Source organism: Cryptomeria japonica, chromosome 11 (assembly GCF_030272615.1).
Source record: "Cryptomeria japonica chromosome 11, Sugi_1.0, whole genome shotgun sequence".
Lineage (NCBI taxonomy): Eukaryota > Viridiplantae > Streptophyta > Pinopsida > Cupressales > Cupressaceae > Cryptomeria > Cryptomeria japonica.
Window position 1 is genome coordinate 226,676,079 of NC_081415.1, and position 25,445 is coordinate 226,701,523.

The window sequence follows — 25,445 nt, forward strand, 5'->3', positions numbered from 1 at the left end:
CAACTTTAACGTTGTCTGGTTTCCATAAAATACCAAGCCTGCTTGCAGAGCCATTGGCCTCTTGAAAGATACCCTTCTAGTCTCTACAATATTTCAAAAAATCTTCAGCATTGTCTATGCTAAGTTTTTTTTCCTCCATCAGTATGATTTCGCTAGTGCTTCTCCCTAATGCTCGTTTGACCAAGCATCGTTTGTCAAGGGCTGATAGGCCTTTGACATTCCAGGTAGTTATTTTCATGGCTCACCAAGGGAGACATATACTCCCTTGGCATTTTTCATAAAATCAATGACACTCACTATCCCTTTCTTGTTGGCTCTGGCCTCTCTTACTTGCCTATTGGACCTTCTTCCTCGCACACCTTTGGCTTTCCCTAGCAGAGTATTTTTTGATTGGCTGATGCATCTTTGATCCATGTTGTCTAATTCATCTATGGACTTGAAATCTTCCTCCGATCCAAGGTCATACTCAACCTCGGTATCTGATGAACCTTTAAAGAAAGGCTTATACATGAATTTCTCTTCTTTAGAAGAAATGGCACATCCATTACAGTCGTGCCCTGCCTCCAAACGACCTTCTTTTGACAAATTGTCATCCTCCATTGCTTGGTTCTTCAGAGGGAATTCCAATGGAAAAGTAATGATTTCTTCATTAATGATTGGCTCACCAGCTTCTTTGTTCGAGTTCTTTTTCAGTATAACCACTTGTGATGGTTGGGTTACTATCTTTTTCTAAAATTTCCTCTCTTTTCTGGGAGGGCCGCCTCTTGCTCTTCTGATGAACATTTTACAGTTCACCATCTGATGAAGGTGACTACCACATTTAGAGAAAGGAGAGATGGCTTTTTCAATCTCAACTTGTTGCCTCTAATCACCCAACTTGGTAGAAAGAGTAATATGTGATAGAATTCTTTGGACCGCAACAATCCACAATCTGGCATATTTGTAGAGGTTGTTTTCAATTATTTGCTCGTCTACTTCCAAAAGAGTGCCTAGAGATCTACCAATTTTCTCCAACACCACATCGTCCCAATATTCAATCGGAAGGTTATACAGTCGAATCCATACTGGACTGTCATACACCGCTAGTGGAATAGGATTGAATTTCGGGGAGGAAGGTTGTAGATAAATTGGGTTGCCATTAACAAACCAGTTTTCTTGATTTAAAATCTGACATCTTTCTGATTCCTGAGCAAAGACAACCACCAAAAAACCTTTTGGTATATATTTAACCATTGTATCCTGCCCCCAATTTTTGGAGATCCAATTATTGATTTCTACTTGGGATAATTTAGGGCCAATAACCCTTGCAATAATTGCAATGTCCTCCCACAGAGCTTTCTCTACCGAGATTTCCATTGACAAGTCGATCACAAAATCTTCTTTGCCGCCTGAGCATCCTCCTCGGCCCAGATTTTCTTGGATTCCCCCCTACAAATCTTCCTCTCCAACCTCTGCCTTCCCAAAATTTTGTAGAGTGGTTTTTCCAGACATTTTTTTTTCACTTCCTTTTAGACAATAACACTTCCAAAATTCTTGAAAATTGAGGCATGTTATTATTTGAAATTAAAAAATATATATTTAGAATCTACACATGAAATCTCAAAAATTGTTAGTTCACGTATTTTTCAAATTCTTAATTGTTTGCTTGTTATAAGTGACAAAATTTGAAAATTTAATTATTTTTTATTTCAATGTCCCACTTAGACCAAAAAGTGGGATACACCTTTATGCTTCAACCCTAGTGTTAGGTTTTTGTAGGTTAAGGCCATTATTGATAATTTATATGGCCTTGATAAATGTTGGTAGACAACAAGCAAGCAATATAGTGTCCTATCTAAAAATGTTGAGACAAATATTGTTCCTTTTAATATTATAAAGTGGCATGTTCCTATAATGTATTCTCCTTGAAGTGATAGGATTGCAAATGATTCCTTGATGTGTTAAAATGTTCAAGTTAATGCTTTTAAATATATAAAAAATCATCACACAAATGAGTGTAAATTTCACTCCCATCAATTAGTCGAAAATTGCATGGCTCAATAATATGAACTAAAAAAATGAATTGACGTCAAACATGTGGGAACACTCCCATGCATAATAGAAATTACCTAGAATAAATAAATCTAACTATTAAGATAGGGATTGAGCATTTGGGAATCAATGCTAAAAAACATGTAAATAAATGTAAAAAGAGAAGATATGAAGTCAAATGCCTGAGAATGTATGGAAGTGGGAGTAAAAAGGTGTGCTAGTGATTCTAGGAAGGAGAAAAAGTTAGCACAAAGAGCGCAACATGTAATTATGCAACTATATTAAGACATCTTTTCAAATAGACTCAAAAAAATTGGGAATCAACATAGGTGTGAATTTTTTTCCATTAGAAAAATACAATGATGGAACACACACACACACACACACACACACACACACACACACACATTCACTTTTCTATGTATCTTTAAGAGCTCTTAAATGTTGATTATTCCAAATAATATTTTTGTAAACGAAATTAGGATTTCCCTAGAAGGACTAAGTTTTAGGCTAATCTAATAAAATACATATTTATGCATTATTTACCTAGATTGGTAATGAATATGACTATGGGAGATTAATATTCTAATATTAAATTTAACGTAACTCCCAATTTCCCTATCATAGTCATGTGAAACTTCAATTTTAGATAGATCTATAGACAATTGAAACATTTGTGTATAGTAACTCTTACCATAGTCAATTTTTGGGGCCTTTAAACTTTTTTTTTTTTTAAATAGAGACAAAAAAACAATAAAAATTAAGAGGAATAGTTTGTACATTTTTATTATCATCCTTACAACATAAAATAACTACAATTGTATAGGAATGATTATTGAAAATTCATATTCTAGTATCATTATGGAAACTGAATATTTTAATATTAAAAAAATATTTATAGTTTAACAATAATTACCTTACAACACAGAATAATTACAATTGTAGTAGCATTAAGTATAGCAAATACCCATCTATAATCCTTCACAAAGAGTAAAGAAGATAAAGACTTATTGTAGCACTAAATCACATTTTCATTCAAAAATGGTTCATAGAATGCTAACAACCATATACCAAGTTAGAACAATGCCAAGATAAAATTATAGATACAAATTTTATTACTATACTCATACATTTGAAATGTACCATGTTCCTCAATTTCTATAAATATGTTTCTCAAATTTAAACCAAATAGTCTTTAAACCCTCAACATAAGAGACACGAGGATTAAATTATTAAAATGCTATGTTGAGATTCTATTTTATACAAGTCTCATTTTTCATTGCAACTATGCTATTATTGTGATTCAATGATTACAATTTAACATTAAACATGGTCATCCATAAGAGAGTTTAGAGTGTCATTGAGAAAATTATACACATTCAAATTGAAGTTAAAGAACAATAAGAAAGAATTTCAATATGGCATTGACATGTGTACAAGGTATAAAGTCAAAGACTGCTAAGTAATGACTTAGTGGTAAAATTTCATGTCGGAGCCTTGTAAGAGATAACTTAGCAATACTTTATTATGATTGAACATATTTATACTAAAAGGCTAAATAATGCTATATTTAAAGAAACAAAATAAGATCAAGCGACAAAATAGTAAAAACCCCTCTTAGACTATGTTCTAAATATCTTTAATTGATCACTTTATGTAGCTTCCAACATCTCACAAAACTAAGCAAAAAATTAATAATTGAAAATAAATAATCAATTTTAATTTATAATACAATAGACTACATCTTCACATCTAAAAAGACCCTAGATAAAAGAAAAAAACTTAGAAAATATTGGCATACACAACTCTAACACAATTAAAAATGTATAGGGAGGTTTCCCTAACATAAACTTACTTGCAAATACTTCCAAATGAAAAACAAAAAACAACGTGACTGTTATAATTTAAACTTCCAAATGACTGAACGTTACTGTTTATGTGTTTATCCAGGCAAAGATAATTTTAAAAAGCAAACCGAAGAAAAGCATAGCCGTTACCCTGCTCGTATCCCAACGGCACTCAAATTATAGTTAAATTTGATTTCTCCTAAATTTGATTTCTTTCTCCGTTTGTGCTCTGTTTTTTTTCTTTTCCTTTTTTCTGCATTATTATGTGATCTTTTTTCTTTTAATTTGTGTTGGGAGACTGCGTAACGGGGAATTCCAAGCGTCGATGAGACTCGTCTTACAACATTCAATGCCCTGGTATGTGTTCAACTTCACTTTTGATATGCTTGCAGGATTGATTTGGAACATGCAGAGAAAAACTGCTTTTATTTTCTAATAGCTTTCCATACCCTGTTCCAAAGCTTATCAATTAGCATAAATTGGATGAATTTGGATTTACAGTAATTGAGTTTGTTTTATGTTACTGTGATGCTTAATGGAAATATTCAATGAAGTGCTGTGTTAGTTGTTACTTATTCAGCAACATTCCCCAGAATACCATTTCTGCCTATCAATAGCTGGTTAACTTGTCAATGACAAGCTGACATCTCAAATATGTTTATACCCTTCTCTTTAGCTTAGAAAGGGATTATGCATTCCATTTTCTATTTTCAACTTGAAAATTTTAGAGAGAGATTATACTTGGGAATGGTAATGTGTCTCTAATTTCAAGAACTAATAGAATCTGATTTCTTAGGAACTAGTGATGAAATGTTCAGTGTTTGTGGTTATGATTCAAGAGAGTAAATGTTCAATAATTGGAAGTAGTTTGAAAACAACATTGGAGATTGAGGTCAAATGGACACCTCTTTTGCCGCACCAAACAAATACAAATCTTAGAGCTTTTGATCTTAGCTGTGTCCTTCTCTCTTGAGTTTAAATGAATTTGAGGCTATTTTTCCCTATGTTTTTCAGCGTAACATTTCAGGCTGATGTAAACAATGAACTTGCATGGTATGCACAAAATGGTGTATGGATTGATAAAACTAGATATAATCTAATTTAAGAACCATAATCCCTGTAATAATTTGCAGGGTACATTTCTGTTATTTATGAATTAACATTATTACCATGTTATGAAGTGAAAATTGAATTTCGTTTCTTATCTATCTTGTCTTGTTTGCTTTTGTATCAGGGAACTACTTGTTACATCCTTTGGAATCCCAATAATTCACATTTACTGCTTCAGACTAATAAAGTAATGCCAGCATGAACAAACTGAAGAAAATGGTGGCTGTATAGACACCTCTGACAGTGCACCTCTGACAGTGCACCTTTGACAATGCAAGGTAATGGGCTATAATATTATGCATATGAAAGTAGCATTTTATGTTTGCAGGGATCAGAATGCATCTTTGGTCATAATTATGAGTTAATTAAATATTTTTATTATTATAGATATAGGTTGGTTTCCTTTCCAACAACTGGGCAATGGTGGTTCTATGGGACAGAGTTCAAGATCTACAATTCCTACCAAGTAGTGAGAATATATTGGATTGTATCTCTCTGTTTCATTCTGAACCTGAAATATATGGAAGGTAATTCACCATGGCAAATCCCAAATAGAACTAAGAAAACAGATTTGAGCTTTGAATGCTCAATTCAGTTTCAGTAATGCCCATTTTGTACTGCTAATTTCATTGTGTTGGTATCTCTGGGTCTGTTGTCCATTTGTTCTTTTTCAATTTACTTTAATTCTTCCTTGGTGAACTAGGAATGTCTACATGTGCACGGTTTAAATTTTTCCCTTGGCCAGGTAGGAAAATATGCGTGGCTGGCATATCAGGAAGCATATGACTTATCAATTCAAATTGGATTAGCTATAAGGAGCTGAGTTCCGTGAGTATTATTTGACAATTGATTGTCCATTTACTTGATTAAAATTATTTGGAGATTAACATATGTATTTGGAGTAAACTGTGTAATTTTTTTAATTAATGTTTTGGATTACATTTAGTGATTTATCAGCAGAGTGACGAAGAAAAGCAAATTAGATTGTGGATTAGTCTCTTCAAATACTACAATTCATCATTTCTTCTCATTCTCTACATTTTTCCCCTATTTTTCCCTCTTATAGTATTTAGGGAGACTAATCTACAATCTAATCTAGTTTTCATCTCTATCTTTATGGTAGATCACTAAGTGTAATCTTAAATGTTGATGCAAATAATTACACAATTTATTCAAAAAAGCATAATCTTATTATCCAAATTTATTATAATAAATGAACTTAAAGAGAAGACCTCATCCCAAAATCCACTTGGAATGTTAATCATATTCTACTCCCTTTCATTAATTAATCTTTAATGGTGACTACAAATTGTCATGGGTTGCAAAAAGTGTGTGTTTCTAAAGTTTCCAATATGCTAACAACTTAATGACATGACTATATATTTATAAAATGAAATGCTTTGCGGTATTAACATTTTGCAGACATTAATTAATCAAAGCGATCTTAAAAAAAATAATTTCAATATAAAATACTTAACAAGTTAGAATTGATAAACCTAAGAGTGTTGTCATAGGTATGGGCATTCATTGTTGGCCCGGAAATTCCAAAGGGTTACATATGAGTTCCCACCTGTCATTTGAGTGTAATTATTTGTGATTGTTAGTGTCAAACTATAATTATAACAAGATTCTCTCCATTAACACACTTTAAGATTCTTTGAAAAAAAAATTATTTCATATTTTTTTGTAAAAATACCATATTAGTCTTTTTGTTTCATCCCCCTTATCATTCCATGTACTATTTCATAATTTTGTAAACATTCACTTGTACTTTCACCCCCTATCATTCTCTGTTCCATCATTAACTTCAATATTTTTGTTGTGTTTCTTTGTGCTTGAGTCTTTCTTTATATTTATAATTTATTTTAACTAAAGACTTTTATAAAATGTTTTATTTCTTGTTACAAATTGTTTTATGATTACACTTTTTTTTGAAAATGTGTTATTCATGTATTGATTTTATTTTTAATTTTCTTTGAGATAAATGTAAATAACAAGCGGAACAATTTTTTTGGATAGTAAATATGCACATTATATATGGATCGTTTGATGAATTTGATGTTAAATGGTTTATTAATGCTAGGTGTGAAATGTGAAATGTGTAAGGTTCATTCAGATACGAAGAAATAATACAAAAACAAATGTCAAAAAGTGCTAATTTAAAATATGTCCATACCTTAGTTGTAAATAGATTTGTGTATTGATAAAGGCATGAATTATTTGAAAACATTGCTTAAGAATTAAATTAATAAAAAAATTATATTGTTTAAGAGGGGTAAAAATATCTCTCCAAAAACTCTTCAGGATGGTCAGGGACATTCTTCAAGAGGTCTTTATTATTCTTTTTATGGTCTTTTTTTAGTTTTTCTATTTTTCAATTTAATTTAATTAAATCATTTTGTTAATCAAATAGTTATTTAATTTATGATGTGTTTGTAATGGTTGAATGACTTTAATTTGTATGCATCAACACTATGTTTTGTTGAGTATATAATGGAATGAGAATTGTCAACACCATTAATTATTTTTATAACTTTTTTGTGAAGGCTCTAATGGAAATATAACTTAGTCTTATAGGAATTGTGTAAAATCTTCATGTATAATGTGTATTTATTGATTAATGGGAGTGCCTATTGTACTTAATTGGCTTTTATGTCAAAGATTTAATGGAATGCATGTTTATTTAGTCTTTTGGCGTGTAATAACTTGTATTCATGTATTAAAATTAGTGACATTATTTAGATGGTCAATGTGCATCAAAGTATTGTCATGCCAAGTATACTTGTCCATTCACCATGGTTGACTAATGTGAACTCTATTGTGATGGTTCTAACTAAATATGACATATATGGTGTGCATTAGATTAATGCTTTAGTATCATTTCATTTTCATGTCTTTTGAGTGAAGCTTCAATCATAAATAGTATGCATCAAGCTCCTATAGTATGCTTGATGGCATTCATATTCTACTATTCTAAATTGTATGGGTTTCATTTTTAGTTTGGATGGTGTATGTATCATTGAGTTGTATGGGTTTTGTTTAAAGGTTGTATCTCATTCCTACCATGTGTTATTATTGCACTTGTTTATTCATCATGGTTGCATCACATTTACTCTTCTACATCATGATTATATAGCTTTTGTATGAAGGTTTTAATGATGCACCTAAAATTATTTGTATGGATTTATTTGAATGTTTTAATAGCCATGTCATTGAGTTGAATGGGTTTTGTTTGAAGGTTGCATCAAACTTTTATGGTGTGATTAGTGTGTTTTTTGAAGGTTGTATCCAATTCCTATCACATGTTCTTAATGCATTTGTCTATTCATCATGGTTGCATGATATTTACTTTTCTGCATGATGATTGTATAGCTTTTATATGAAGGTTTTAATGATGTATCTAGTTTATTTGTATGAAATTGTTTGAATGTTTTAATAGAACATGTCATTGGGTTGAATGGGTTTTAGTACCTATTTTTATGATCTATTTTGATGACCTAATTTTAGTACCCAATTTTAGAATTGATTTATATGATCCATTTTTAGTATCCATTTTGAATGACCTATTTTAAACATCCATTTTTATGACCTATTTTGATGACTAGTTTTTTATGACCCATTTTGATAACCCAACTTTAATTACATATTTTGAGTACCCATTTTTATGACACATTTTGATAACCCATTTTTAATGAGCCATTTTTTCATACTCATTTTTATCATTCATTTTTAGTACCCATTTTTATATCTCATTTTTTTTGACCCATTTTTTAATGGCCTATTTTTAGTATCTATTTTGATAACTAATTTTTAATATCTATTTTGATGACCTATTTTTAGTATTCATTTTGATAACTCATTTTTGGTACATGTTTTTAGTACACATTTTGATGACCCATTTTTATGATCCATTTTGATGACCCATTTTTCATATCCATTTTTAGTACCCATTTTTATGATCCATTTTGAGTATCTATTTTACGATTTATTTTGATGACCCATTTTTTGTGGCCTATTTTGATGACCTATTTTGAGTACCTATTTTTATGACCCATTTTTTCAACCATTTTTTAGTACCCAATTTTACGATTAATTTTTATGACCCATTTTGATGACTCATTATTTAGTACCCATTTTTAAGACCCATTTTAGTACACCCATTTTTTATAACCCATTTTGATACATTTTTAGTACTTTTTTTAATGATCCATTTTGATGACATTTTTAGTATCCATAATTATGACTCATTTTTAGTATCCATTTTTATGATCTATTTTTAGTATTCATTTTTATAACCCATTTTAATGATCCATTTTTTGTACCCATTTTTTGTACCCATTTTTTCGTACCCATTTTAATGGCCCATTTTTTATATCCATTTTGATGGCCTATTTTTAGTATCCATTCCTAATGACCCATTTTTAGTATCCATTCATATGACCCATTTTTATAAATCATTTTTATAACTTATTTTTAGTACATATTTTTAGTACCCATTATTATGATCCATTTTAATGATCCACTCTTAGTATTGAGTTTTATGACCCATTTTTAGTGACCCATTTTGTCTACCTATTTTTATGACCTATTTTGATGACCCATTTTTAATGGCCCATTTTGAGTATACATTTTTATGATCCATTTTTATAACCCATCTTTATGACCAATTTTTATGAACCATTTTTTAGTACCCATTTTTAATGACTCATTTTTTAGTACCCATTTTTAATGACTCATTTTTTAGTATCCATTTTTATGACCCATATTTAATAACTGGTTTGATAACCCATTTTGGTGATACATTTTTATAACCCATTTTGATGACACATTTTTACTACATTTTTTTTATGACCCATTGTGATGCTACGTTTTTAGTATCCATATTTATAACCAATTTTAGTACCCATTTTTGTCACCCATTCTTATGACCATTTTGATGATCGATTTTTAGTACCCATTTTTAAAACCAATTTTTAGTAGTTATTTTTATGATCTATTTTTATAACCCATTTTAGTACAATTTTATGACCCATTTTTAGTATCCATTTTGATGACCTATTTTTAGTATTAATTTTGATGACCTATTTTTAGTATCCATTTTGATGAGCCATTTTAAGTATCCATTTATATGACCCATTTTTACTATCCATTTTTATGACTTATTTTTAGTACCCATTTTTAATATCAATTTTTATGACCCATTTTTAGTACAATTTTTATGAGCAATTTTTAATGACCCATTTTGACTACTCATTTTTATGACCTATTTTGATTACCCATTCTGAGTGCCTACTTTTATGACCCAGTTTTAGTACCTATTTCTTATGACCCGTTTTTAGTATCCATTTTGATGAACCTATTTTTAGTATCCATTTTGATGACTCATTTTAAGTATCCATTTATATGACCCATTTTTAGTATCCATTTTTATGACTTATTTTTAGTACCTATAGTTAGTATCAATTTTTATGACCCATTTTTAGTACAAATTGTTATGACCTATTCTTAATGATCCATTTTGAGTACCCATTTTTATGACCTATTTTGATGACCCATTCCAGGTGTTTGTTTTACAACCCATTTTTTAGTACCCATTTTTATGACCTATTTTTAGTATCCATTTTTAAAACTCAATTTTAATATACATTTTTATAATCCATTTTTGTATGCATTTTTAATATCCATTTTTATTACTCAATTTTAGTACCTTTTTATGACCAAATTTTTGTATCCATTTTTTATGACTTATTTTAATGATCCATTTTTAGTACTTATTTTAATGACCCATTTTAGGTGTCACTTTTTAGTACCCAATTTTATGACCCATTTAGTACTAAAAATGGGTCATTACAATGGATCATATGTTAGGATGTTTATTTATGGAGTATGGTTGATGATTACTTTGTAAATAATTTAATGATTAGTTGAAGTTTATGAGATTTATATGAAATTATAATATAGCTAATTATATTTAACCATTATAGATAATTTGGTTTTCTTATGCAATAAGATTATTGGTACTAGCCAAGTCCACTAGTTATATTACTTTTCTAGTAAGGGTCTAATATCAGTTATGTCATCAATTTTTAAGATGGTTCTTAGTGTGCATGTATTAGGGTCAAATGATATTATTATATAGTACAATTGTACAACAAAATCCTATGCCATGCATATGTGTAATACCTCTCTAACCCTCACACAATAAAGTAGGTATTATGACACTGAAACTACACTTACATGCAAATGAAGTATTGAAACGATAATAAATGTAGATAGAGGTGTTTGTTAGATTTAGTGGTCACTACGATGATAATATTTCTACTAATATGACTAATTATTAGAAGTATCATGGTTATGTTTCTATGCATGCTAGATGGAAAATGATGATATCACATATCATCTAAATAGATGATAAGAGATGTGATGTTAAAATCTCATTCCAATGAATTTAATATTTTGGTTGTACCTTTATGTCATGAGGGTGCCTGGGTATAATGTGCAAATACATTGATTGTGCTAATTAGGAGGTGGTTATCTAACGATACTCTATTAATGTTCGGATGTGTTATTGACAAGTGGATTTCATAACTATATTTTCTATATGATCTCTTTTGGGGAATGAACTATGATCTAGAGTAACACCTTTTGTGTTTGTTTCTTGATTATATTTCTTTGGATTCATGTTGTCTGTAGTGGTATGTTACTTGTTAGAAGCAAATATACTTAGTTGATTTATTGAAGGTTTCTTATGAATAATGGATCTATGCTTTAGTACATCATTATGTTATGATGATTTATATTTCTAAAAACCTATTGGTAGTATTAGGGTTTATGGTTACAATTATGATTTCTTGATGATTAGATGTGAGATGAAGTATTATGATAATGATAGAGTATGATGTACTAATATATGTTTTAGGTGATTCTATTGGAGGATTGAATTATAATTATTAATGTTATTATTAGATATATGTATGGATGTATATGTTATGCAAGTGCTTGTGCTTTAGGTGATGTGGGTATAAAGCACAAAATTCACCCGGCTTCACAAATCTGAGCATGCCTAAACAATCCCTTATGGTGGTATATGGAGATAGCACTTAGGCCCAATTTGACCTAGCCCTAACCATTGTCCTAAATTAGGGCAATAATCCTAGTCTCAATTTTTAGTGATTGGATTGCCCTAAAGGCAATGTATGTATCCCTAGGTCAATTAGCTATAGTTACGTGGTGATTGATGTTTTAATCTTGGCAATATCTATATATTGTATTCATGTGTTGTATTTTTAACAATAATTATGTTGAAAATAATATAATTATGTTGTAAGTATTTATGATTATTATTATTGTTACCAATATTATTAATATTAAGTATTATAATTGTTTATAATAACATTGGTTTATTTAGCTTTTTGTGATATGTGAGTATAATTAATATGTGTAAATTATATTTGTGGTGATGGAACAATAAATAATTAATAGTTTTCATTGAGTAATAATACTTGTAGTGAGGGTAAACATTAATTGTTGATTATTGATTTTATTGATTTGCATTGGTGGGAGTTGGTTGCATTTGTGATTTTAATTAGCTGATTTATATGTTGATTCATAAAGTTCTTTTTTCAGGTGGTTGTGACATTCCCATACAAGTTTTGGGGAATAAAATTTATTATTTCTTTTTGGGAGATTTTTTAGAATTTTTTTTCTATATTTTTGGATAGAGATTTTGTTGGAATGAAATTGTGAGTTTTGGAGAGGGGGTTTTTGGATGAATTTGCTTGCTCATGGAGAGAGGATTTTGGAGGGCTTTTGGGAGATTGAATTTGTGTGTTGTAGAGTATTTAGATTGTGGAGGGCTTTTTGAGATTGAATTTATGTGTTTCTACACTTTGGCTTTCTTGCTAGTTGGAAAGTCCTTGTTGTTCATGGATTGATTTCATGCTTCATTATTCCTTCTTTCTTCTTCTTCTCTTTGTCCTCATAGAACCCAAGCTAGGGTTTATAACCCTCTTGGCTGGAACTTTGTTTCTTTTCTTTGGAAATAGAAAAAATTATGGATTTTATACGTTTCTATGCAATTTGGATGTGGTTTTGATTTTTGGTTATGTGTGTTTAATTTCAAGTTGGAATGCTCTCTTTAAATTGAGTTTTTATGGGGTTATTTTTAGGGTTTTGAGTCTTGTTTTCAATTGTTCTATCTTATGAATGAACTGAAGGTTTTTGGAAGAGAAACAAGCATACCTCAAATTTATCTTCACCTATTTTTTGTTTCGAGGCCTAATCAATGCCTGTTCGTGAGCCCCAGTCAATTCTATGCAACTATGTAGTTGTTGGTGCAAATGTGCAGTAATAGGCATCAAATACCCATCATTAAGTGTCAAAAAGTGTACCAATATATGTAAAATGCATAGAAAATAGTGTTAAGTGCACAAATTTAGGCATCATATGTGCAAGTTTTCAGTTTGGGCCCAACTGGCCTTGTTTTGATTAGCATTGGTTCCATAGAGTGTTCCAAAGGCTTGGGATAGTTTTGCACTTCCATTTTTCTATGTTTGGGAGTTTGTATGGCTTGATTTGAGTTAATTCATGTTTACATATGTTATCTATGTCTGTATGCATAGAAGTCCAATTTATACTATATTTGGAAGTGGATTCATTAATGTATCTTGATGTATTTTTATGATTTAGTTTTTAGGTTATAAATTCAAGTATGATTCATTTGGCATATCTTCTTATCCTTCCTTGTAATTAAACCATAGGTTAGAGGGGTTGTAAAGTGACTGCCAAGGAAACCCATTTGAGAGTTTTGTAATCAAGTGATAACCTAATAAATAAACTGGGGTAAAATATTAAACAAGATAATTATGATGTCCAAACTATAGCCTTGAATGCTCATATAGACTAAGGATGGGAGTGGGAAAACCTATCCCATCCTAGGGACATTGATCGAGCATGATTGAACCTCCTTGTCTCCATGAAAGGATTGTTTGGTTTTGTATGAGCTATCAAATGGGCACTAGGGCCTAGAGAGATTGCCAATAAAACTCATGTTGAGGCCATGTGATGACACTCTTTCCTATTTGTGCCCTAGGACCTTGTCCTATGTGGTTGTGCATGGGAGCCTTTAGTGGAACCTTGAACATCTAATTTGTCCTTGTGTGTTTCTTATGTTTCCTTGATAAAAGTGTTATGTTTGAGAGTTGGCCTAGTTTTCTTGTGTGTTTGGGGCCTTGTGTCTATCTCCTAAGCATAGTGGGGTGGACCTAATAATTCCACATGGTCGAGTGGTTGTTGCCAGCCTCCATTCAAGATTGATGGACCTATTCATGTGCATTATATGGATCTTGTTATCTTCTTTCCAATATCTCTTTATTATTGATGCAAATTGTTTAGATATTGTATTAGCATAACAAGTATCATTATGAAGCAATGCAATTGTCATTATTGTTATTGTGTTTTAGACACTCCTTATGAAGGATGATGTAAATTGAATTAATATAATTAGTTAGAAAAAAGAAGATTATTCAAATGTTCTCATATGTGGTCCTTGTGATATACTTCTTGAAAGGTTATTTTTTCATAAATTCAAGAAACCTAAAGAGTATGGAGAATCAAACTTTATAGGGATTTCTCCTAAAAAATTATTTCTTGAAAGGTCTAGTGACTCTAGATGATTAATTCCTCTCAAATTGCTTGGAATTGTCCCATTCAAATTGTTCGTTGAAAGGTTAAAAAGTTTCAACCCCTTCAAATTCCCAAAATTAGAAGCAATTTCTCCTTCTAATTCATTGCGTGAGAGATATATAGATGCAAGAGTGGAGAGAATATATTTGCATTTCTTATCTCTTCTTTTGAAGTCATAATAATCCATCTTCATATAAATCCTCATAATTAGTCACTACAAATCCACCTTGAATTTCATTTGCCATTGCTTGCAATGATATCATTGTATGTGCAATTGAACCTAAGATATGATTAGAAGAAAGGAGAAAGATTTAGAGTTTTCTTAATTGACCTATCTTTGAAGTTAAATTTGCTATAAACTTTTTATCCTTCATCATCAATACTCTTAGGTTTGAAATATTTATAATCAAAGCTAGTATTTCACCTCCAAATAAATTGTTACCAATATCAAAAACCTATTGTTTTGAATAATTTCTTATTGTGGAGGGGGAAGATTAATTCAATTTATTATTGTGAACAACTAATAAACTTAATTTTATTATCTTACTAAACTTGTGTGGTAGGCTTCCCTCTAAACCATTATTTCTCAATTTTAGAACATTGAAGGAAGAGCATTCATACAAGCTTGCAGGGATCACTTGAGTCATGTTGTTGTTTAGAAGGTTTAATAGTCAGTTGAGATAACTTTCTCAAGATTGGAGGAATATTTTCATTGAATAAAATATCATTGAGTGTCAATATTCCCACATTAGAAGACCACATTGATGGGACATGCCTACTCAATCCATTTCTAGACACATCTAAATCTTCTATGTGTGACCTTATTGATGTATTTGAGGAAAGACTTCTAAATGATTTCCTAAAACATTGAGATGATATAATAGAAGGTTGGATTCCCATAACCAAGAGGGAATTATGCCCATAAGACTAGCATCAGTTAATTCGAAATTATGAAGTGAAAATTATTTTGAAATCTAAGGTGAAAATTCACTACCAATAATACATGGCACTAAAGATGGGTCTAATAAATTGAAAGTTTGAATCCAATTGTGCTAATGTTCAACACACAATCGGATAAGTAGAAATAATCTAGGATTGTAAGCTTGTGAAGAAAGGTTTTTGAAATCAATTAGTTGTGGTTTAGTGACAAGGATAGACCAACTAAAGGTGGAAGTGAGGAAAAAGAGATGGTTTCATTTAAACTAATGATTGCCATCAGTAATCAAGCAAGGAAGGAAAGCTAAGAAAATGAAAAGGGAATGATCCCACTTAGTTGGTTATTGTTAATATCCAACTTAGAGAGTGAGAGAGATTGCCTAACAAATCTCAAATATTGTCACTTAGTTGATTGTTAGAAAGATACAAGCACGTCAACTACGAGAGACTTCCAAGAGAAGATGGTATGATTCTAGTAAGTTGGTTGTCATGAAGATAAAAGTTGAGTTAAAAAAGAAAGATCACCTAGAAAATTCAGTATGCTTCCACTAAGTTGGTTTATATCAAAGTAAATCTTAGTTAAAGAAGATAGATTTCCAAGGTGGGAAGGTATGCTTCCATTGAAGTAATTATTTGAAAGATAAATGATTGTTAGATGAGTTAAAAAAGAAATGAAAGGGGGAATTGATCTAATAAATCTATTATAAGATAAATCTAAAGAGTGAATATAAGAGAGATTTCCCAAATAGGATGGAATGGTAGTACTCATTAGCGATACTCCCCTTATACTTAGTGATGTGAGAAAATGAAGTTGGCACAGGCTCTTAGATATAATACAACGCAACCAATAAAAAAGATATCAACAAAGACAATCTAGTTGGTGTGATTATCATAGGATATGTCAATTTAGTTAGTGCAATAGTTTATTCCATATATCCATGAACTAAGAGAGTCATAGGAGTCATTCAAGGCTACTTTGAAGTGAAGTAGAGCTTCATATTCATGGGATGGACATATATTGGATAATCATCAACAAGAAAGAGAAGAAGGAAGAATAAGTAAACAAGAAAGAGTGAAATGTTAAGTATAGAAGAGAGGTTGTGTAAGGAGATGACCAATCTATATGGGATGCAAAAGAGTACATGAGGACAACTATAGTTTGGTGATCTTTTTTTGGGTGTCAAATTCTATTCTTTAATGTGTGTTAGTCAATAGGTTAGTGATTTAAATAAATGACGAGTTGTGTATCTTAATATTTTGTGTTAGCCATCAGAGTCATCGCCATTGATTTTCTACAAATAAGTTAAAATTAGATATATAATATTTTAGGACCATATTCATGAAACATTTCTTAGATGATGTACTTTTTTCACACCAAACTTTTATCTTTTTCTCAAATACTTTTACTTTTCCCCAACTATTCATTACTTGTTCTATTAAAGTGGAAAAATTAATGAAGAAATTTTTTGGCCACGATGATAGAACAAAAGTTTGATCTACTAGCATGTGCAAATTTAATATTTATTACATTTATTATTTTTTATATTAAATGTAGCAAAACAAGGGTACTAGCCATTTACACTAACATTCTGAAGGCAACTTTAACAACTCTAATAATGTACACTAATAGCATATCAATATCAAAATAAAATAGATGAAGTGTCTTAGCAGTATAAGTATTCATATGATTAAGGGTCTTAGTAATATATAACAAAAAGCCTAAGATCTAAAACTAGCTATTGAGTGACTAAGTGAGCACATTGATCTAGTCATAAATGAGGAACTTAAAAAAATCCTTATAGTTCCATTCTTTTTCAGCATCCATTCCCAACACTTTACTTTGCATCAAGCACAAATAGGTGGTTGAGCTATGCATCACACGTAGGTTGAACATAGATATTCTAATCATCTTTATTACATTTATTGTTTTTTATTAAGGGAAAACAGGGTTTGAGGGGGACCCCAAAACCCTTACAAAAGGTTTTGAAGGGACCCGAAACCCTCAGATTTTACCAAGATCTAGAACCTACAATGAAACTTCTACCAAAAAGGATAGACAAGTAAAATCAACAGACCACTTCAACAAATATGGCTGAAGCCGGCTAAAAGCCAGCACAACCACAAAGTGAAAAAAAGCTAGCCAAACTAAGAGGAAATCATTACAAGACCTACTGGCAGCACAACCTAAGCCATTACATGAAGTCAGTGGATTCCCTCATCCAAACATCAAGGATTTTCCGGGTTCCCCCACCCATATTCAGAAAAAATAGGCTGCAAAAAGCTACCTGTCCCTTAACCAAAAACTAACACGGTCTAAGTTGGGCCCTTCAAAAATGTCAGCATCCATCCAATCATATGCAACGGGTTTTTGAAAGGCTCCCCTAACCTTACAGTCCATGTTGGGCCCTTGAGAATTGTTGGCAGTCTGCCAGATGAGAAACCACACATTAATCAAAATAAGCATTGAGATCCAAATATAACCTTGGGGGTTTTGAAAGGATCCCCTAACCTTCGAGTTGGGTTTCAAAGTGGCACCCAAAACCATCTCAGAGCGTCTAAAAATAACTCCTCTAACATCATCACTCCTCTCCACCTCTATAGGATAGGAACCCACCTCAATATGGACTGAAAGGAGGAGGACCTTCAATAGGAAGAACAAAACTTCTAACCATGAAAAAAATTCCAGCAACTGAGAGATGGAATTGCTAAGATTAACTAGACAACTAGGTTTAGAGAAGGCTCCCATATCCTTGCACTTAGAAAGAGGCCTGAACCGAATAGGTACCCTACAAAAAAAATCCTTCATAGTTTCCACCTCTATAGGAAAAAAGAGAAAAATGCTAAGCAACAGGGATAAAACATTGTACAATGTTTCAGCCTTAAGACACTAGACATCCAACCCCCAACATAGGATCCAACTCCCCAATCTCAGCCAACCACTCTTCATAGGCTAAAAAAAGAGGCCCTGAATAGAACCAAAAGCTAGGATCAAACTAACCCCCTAAATAGAAGACCCCTGCAGCCACAAAACATGCAACCAGTCCTGAAGATGATTGTTGAAAAACCTAAACAAAGGGGGACAAGGAAAAAGGTTGTCCAAAAAATCCCTTAGATAGATCTGTGAAGAAAGAACCCAGTCCGAGCTTGAAATGATTTCACACAACCCTCTAAAAAGAATAGGGACAAGGGAAAAGCCAGAATGAAACAACCACAAAACCTTTAGAACTACCCAAAGAATAGGAGAAACCCGAGATCCATAGAAGATCTGTTGGCATTACGCACTCTAATGAGAATTGAAGGTGTTGTCATTGATGGCAACCTTGTGGATACCTTCAAGAAACCTTGTGGCATAGGCACCGACACTGGTAGACACTTCACCGACAGCGACAACAATGTATACCGACACCCTAGCCAACAGGAACAAACTTTTTTTTATTGTATTTAATTATAAATATCTTTTGTAAAGCCAACATGGCATATTGTATTAGACTCATATATGTATGAGATCTTGTAAATCATTTGAAGTGAGATAGAACATAGAGGATAGAAGATGGATATGGTAGAAGTGATGAGTGAATATTAAGGGTGATTTTGTATAAGGTTATGGTTATGATATGAGCTTAAAACGATACTGAACCTAGCATAGAAGATGTTGTATTGTAGTAGTACATTATATTGGATTCTCATAATCCATTTTGTAAGTCAGTGAGACTTCCATTTTGTAATTGAGCAGTGAGCTCTAGGCAGCTAGCCTTCCTGCATGTGCAGGCACCACATTGTAAGTAATATCCATTCATTGGCCAGTGAGTGAATATTGTGGGTCACAAATCCCACCGAGGTTTTTCCCACATCGGGTTTCCTCGTTAAAAACTTGTGTTATGGTGTGTTATCTATGTTGTCTTTATTCTTCCTATTTACTACATTAATTCTTATTTACCAGTACACTGTTTTGGAATGCAAAATACTTAATACATGCAAATCGACTCAACCCTATTTCTAGTCTTTGCATTAAAAGTGCTTATGATATTGTCAATAATGATGCAAAAATAGATGTATGTGAGTGGCTAAAAGATGAGTTGATAGATAATCTGAAAAAGATAAAAGGTGATAAGAAATGAACTTTTTGTTTTGGCAATGTTTTGGTATGTCTTATGTTATATTTCACAAAAGAAGTTCCTGGTATTGGAAAGAAAGATTTTGGATATGATTTACTAGTAGGTAAACAACTACTAGAAACCTTCACCGGTATGGGTACTGATAAGGAAAACAATATCACTGAGTATTTTAAAACATTTCAAGCAAAAATGAAAACAAGAGAGAGACTTCCACAAAGTATTGTAGACAGATATGAAAAGGAAATATGTTTTGTGATTAAGAAGGATGAAATTTGGATGGAGGCAGTTCTTCTTAGAACTATATGGGTAACCGAAATTGGATATGAGGCATATGTAAATATCATTGAAACTTATGCTAAAGCCCTGTTAGAGGCACCTAGAGAACCAGAAGAAAATGTTTTTGGAAATGTCGAAACAATAGAGAGTGGTTTACATACATTGAAATAGAGAAAGAAAAGGGAAAAATACATAAGAAGTGCAATCAAACAAGTAAAGGAAATAAAAGAAAACATTATGAACATAAGTGGAATTAAGGAAAGAGACTTAGAAGGATTACAACTGGAGGCACATATCTCATCGGTTGGCACATCATCTGAGAGTGAAATTCCTGTAGAGTTTAAGAGAGTCGATAGGAAGAGAAAACCCTCACCGGTACCCTCTCCTACACCAAAGAAGACAAGGAAGAAGCAACAGGAAGTGAGACCACCGATAAAGAAATTGACACCTAAAAAGAAACAAAAATAGGTTATACCACCATTGGATAACTTATTGAATGAAATAACTGATGACGACAACTTGGCTAATATTAGCAAATTGTATAATACATTCACTAATGAAGAAAAGGAAAGTATTGAAAACAACATTATTCTTCATCTTGACATTTACAAGAAAGTGTTAATAGAAGTTGTAGATGATTTACCAAGTGAATTGTATAAGAGGCTAGATGCTAAGAGAATTGTAGTTATGGAGCTTGATAAGAAACTAAAGATTGAAAAACTCCTAGTTGTTCATCCGGTTAACTCTATAGAGAAAATTGATGAACTAATCAGTGAACCTAATAGAATAGTTTTTTCAAGTGGACACCAACATGTAAGCCTAATGGCTGGTAGAGTAAATGAAATTGTAGAGGAAACAACAGACAAGTGGGATATGTTCTTTGTAGAGAAAGAAAAAAAGGAAGAGTTGAGAAGACCAAAGAAAATTTTCAAAGTTTATTAGAAGGATAGAGACAAGGAGAAAGGTAAAGTAGGTAGTTTACCAAACATAAAAGTAACTTACAACCTACCACCACCTTTGGTTACTCCACCGGTATAGACTGAGGATATACTGGCTACTAAAAATGTTGAGACAACACATGAGGATACTAACCCTAAGTCAGAAATTTTATACACAATGAACATTGACACTCAGGAAGTAAACATTGTAGTTGACAAGGATAGCACAGAGGTAAAGAAAGATATTTCTATTGAGCAACCGACAGATAATATTGAGGTTGGGATACAAATAGAGCAAGAAGAGCATTTAGTGGAATCTTTGGATAGTGGAATGGTTATTGGTAATATTGATGCTAACATTGAGAAACTTGCAAAGACAGTGATAGAGACACCGGCAATGGATAACTCAGAAAAACAAACAGAGAAACCAACAGAGAAACCGACAGAGTCACAGGTACAAATTGAGGTAGTGCAACCAGCAATCACTGAGAAACCAAAACCATTGCTATTAGAAATGCAAACACAAACTGATCCACTAGAGGTCGATACAAGCAAATTGGTTACTCCCACTAGAAGCACTAAAATTGTAAAGGTAGTTGGCCAGACATCTGGTACTTCACTGAGCGAATTTAGACCTACTAATGTGACTGAAGTACTTTTGGACTCAATAAAGAAAATAACTGATTGTAATGCATTGGCCTATAAGGCAACTGATGACACTATTCCTATTCTTAGAATGATCACACCTAAATGCAATTTAGATAATGTAAAGGATTCTTTAAGTCAGTTAGACACATTGTCTAAATATATTGCTGGAAATATACTAACAGTTGATCAAATAAATGAGGAAACATTCAAGGAGAAAATGGAAAAGGAAAAAGAAAAATTCTTTGAGGAAACAATAAAGAAGTGCACAAAACACATTAATAAACTTTTAACGGCATTGAATAAACAATTTGGGAGTATAAGGAACCGTACAAGGATACATGCAAGACAAATCTATTGACAGTGGACATTGATAAGGAAATAAGCAAAGTTCAAAAGGAGATAGATGATATAGCTAATAATATCATTGGTTCATCTGAACCTATATCAGTTATTGAGCAAGAAATTGCTAGTTTTGAGGAAAAATTGGAGAAGCTAGAGAAAGAGAAAGAAAGGATCAAGGCAAAAGCTAGAGAGCTTAAGCATAAACTTAGTCCTAAATTAGACAACCTTATCTCTCTAAGGAAAGAGATCTCTGAGGTATTAATTCAAGGACAAAAGTCACCAGAGGAACACATGCATCATCTCACTGGTACAATCCAGAGAACTGAGGCAACCATGAAGGATAGTAATAGATTTATACAGAGTCTAAACTTGGTTTTGGTTGACATTTTCCAGATTGTAACCAACTAGTTACAAAGTTCAAGCTAAAATTCTGCACTCATTTGACAATTTTTGACAACCTTTGTCATTGATGTCAAAGGGGGAGTAGCGGACAGAGCAAAATGGCTATTAGAGGTAATCATCTGCTTAGGGGGAGCACACATTTTTTGGTAAAGTTTTTGGACTTTAGTTTTGGAAATAGATTTTGGATTTATCTCATGAGTGTTGCCATCAATACCAAAGGGGGAGATTGTTGGCATTGCACACTCTAATGAGAATTGAAGGTGTTGTCATTGATGGCAACCTTGTGGATACCTTCAAGCAACCTTGTGGCATAGGCACTGACACTAGAAGACACTTCACCGGCAGGCACCAACGCCAACAGACACTTCACCGATAGCGACAACAATGTATACCGACACCCCAGCTGACAGGAACAAACTTTTGTTTATTGTATTTAATTGTAAATATCTTTTGTAAAGCCAACATGGCATATTGTATTAAACTCATATATGTATGAGATCTTGTAAATCATTTGAAGTGAGATAGAACATAGAGGATAGAAAATGGATATGGTAGAAGTGATGAGCGAATATTAAGACATATTTTGTATAAGGTTATGGTTATGATACGAGCTTAAACTGGTACTGAACCTAGCATAGTAGATGATGTATTGTAGTAGTACATTATATTGGATTCTCATAATCCATTTTGTAAGTCAATGAGACTTCCATTTTGTAATTGAGCAGTGAGCTCTAGGTAGTTGGCCTTCCTGCATGTGCAGGCACCACATTGTAAGTAATATCCATTCATTGGCCAGTGAGTGAATATTGTGGGTCACAAATCCTACTGAGATTTTTCCCACACCGGTTTTCCTCATTAAAAATCTTGTGTTATGGTGTGTTCTCTATGTTGTCTTTATTGTTCCTATTTACTACATTAATTCTTATTTACCGGTACACTATTTTGGAATGCAAAATACTTAATAAGGTCAAATATTATGTTAACCAGTTAGATACTGATTCACTCCCCCTCTTAGTATCTTTGGGACTGTCATTAATCCTAACAAGATCCAGTCATGATGAGCTCCACCCGGGTCCCAAATCTCCTCTTCGCACCTCAACACCAAGAGGGAGGAGGGAGGAGCACAACAGTTAGCCCCTTTGACCTTAGAAGCAGAGACAATCTCCTTAGCGCATCCACCATCGATCTGGTCAATAGGTCCCACACACACATTAACAAGATCAGAAACAAAGGCCCTAGGGTAGACCCAAGTATCCAGGACAAGAACCACGCAGACATCTGAGAGTGAGGGAGGGAGGAGGGAAACATACCCCCATACACCAAAACCACACACACAACCCCTGCCATCAAGAACATAACCCCAATCGCTGGAAAAGAGGCCACCAAGGCAACCGCTCGAAGGGAAATGTTGTAGACCCACAAAGGTAACATACAATCCGACCACACCCAACACATCTAACAAACCACCAACACCATCACCCTCCAAGAACAGGCACCTTGACACCCCCAACAACAAACACAAAAGCCACAAAGGCAACATAGGGCACCAAAGGGCTCAAAAGAGGAGGGAAAGCGCAAGATTACGTTTATTGTTAGTGTTTGTTGTTACATAGTGTTTTACTAAATTAATTTTTAATTTTTTAATTAAAATAAAAATATCAATTAATAAAATTTAATCTCATAAAGTAATTACAAATCATTTGTTTATGTTAGATTTTACATTTTAGCGTATATGTTTATACTTGTGATGGTGAAAATTATAAATCCATGTCATTTTTTGTTTAATTTCTTTTATTTTTTAAGGGTTACAATTTCATACATGGATCTATCAAGAAATGACTTAGTTTTATGTAATATTGTCATCCTTGTCCTATGATGCCTAACTATCTTATTACACAAGTTTATATATATGTAGTACCCCTTCTCGATTAGACTCTTTTTAGACTTATGTTTGACTTCAGTTGACTGTTTAGTGGAACATTATTGTTATATATTGATTCAAACTTTATGCGATGTTGTTTCATGCTTTAATTTGATGTGTAGTGTATGCTTTCATGCAGTATTTCATTACGTATGCTAAATGTGATTTTATGGATTACTGACATGGACTGACACATTTACTTTATATGTGCCATGCATTATTTGTATGTTTCGTGTTTGCAAATGTATGGGATGTGAGGGGATGATTTTCCTTCACTCACTGCAGTGAGATAGGGAACGTCACAATTCTCCTTCATCGGTGTGCGTGTCATGTCTGTTTATATATTTGTCCATATGCACATGTGGTTCGTTGATGTAGGACATTGCAGGTACAAGTAATGGGTAGGTACAGGGTATCGACTCCACCTGGTCTCACAAGTCTGAGCGTGCCTTATTTATCCGATGGGAGTGGAAGAGATAGTTGTTGGACCCTAACTTGACTTGCAGTTACAGTCATGTGAGTGTTGTCAGACGATCGTCTTTCTCATTTGACAAGTATACGAGTCAGAGTGCTTTGGTATTGTCGTTTTGTGAGTCATCGTTTGATTATTCCTCATTTTGCATGCTTTTGATTATTTGAATAGTTATTTAATTGAGTGAATGATGTTATTGCGTTGGCATAATTAGTTGTTTAATATGCTCTTGAGTTTATTGACTTAATTAAATAAATGAGTTGCTAGAATTAAGTGGTTAAATTTGCTTATTTTATTGTGTTAAAGTTGTATTAAATATTGTGAAAAGAAATAGGTAAATGTCTTTCCATTTAAATATTTTAAATGCTTATGTTGAAATAAAGTATCATGGGAAATGGAAAATAAAATAAATAAAGGCTTTTTCCTTTTTACCTTTTGATTAGTTTAGATTTTATTTTGTTGAAAAGAATTGTTTATGGAAAAGGTAAATTTAATTTCTTTGACTTTTTAAAATAGTTTATTCTGATTGGTGGAGAAAACTTTTGACCTAGAAAGTTTAGGTTGAAAATATATTTTTCCATATATTCTTGGAAGTTCATAGGAAGAGGGAGGCAGATTTTTGAATGCAAAATTTGGAAATCCATTTGGAAGGAGTTTGGATTTGGAATTGTTTGCAAGGTTGAAGTTCTTCCACAAATTTACTTCCTAGATTGCTTTGTAGGT